A 609-nucleotide genomic window follows, 5' to 3' on the forward strand; every position below is an offset into this window, starting at 1 on the left:
TCATTTAAATGCTCATAACAAGACTTATATAACAATATAAATCTATCAAACGATTTCAATCATGCTTTTCATCCCAAAACAAGAAATTGTTAAAAAAGGGGGCTGTGAAACTCACCTTTCGATAAAGAGCTTTGAAGATAAAGCAATGCGATCCGAATACCGGCTAAATCAACGGTTCCCTATTAATAGGAATAACCAATTATTACTTATTGAATCAACTCTATCTATGGGGTTTACTAAATCCTAAGTCCATAATTCTCCACTTTTGTTCCAAAATATTGTCCATAGTCCAAATACATAATGTCCATAGTCCAAATACATAATGTCCATATGCTCATAATAAGATTCATACCGGAAATATTGCTATAATCCCATAAAATATCAAGTTTTACAATATTTAACCAAATCCAGAATTTCAGATTCTGGACAAAAACTTTAAGTTAAAAATATGATCCATTAAAGAGACTTAAATAATGAAATAAGTTCCCATATTTTTATATGGTTTATAGCACTGAGTTATAGCCATAGTGACCAAATTTCATGAAGATTGGATAGGAGATGATGCTTCAAATAAATCATGCAATGCAACTTATCACAACTGAATTGGCA

This window comes from Cynara cardunculus (assembly GCF_001531365.2).
Source record: "Cynara cardunculus var. scolymus isolate 2C chromosome LG 2, CcrdV1, whole genome shotgun sequence".
In the NCBI taxonomy this organism is placed as follows: Eukaryota; Viridiplantae; Streptophyta; class Magnoliopsida; order Asterales; family Asteraceae; genus Cynara; species Cynara cardunculus.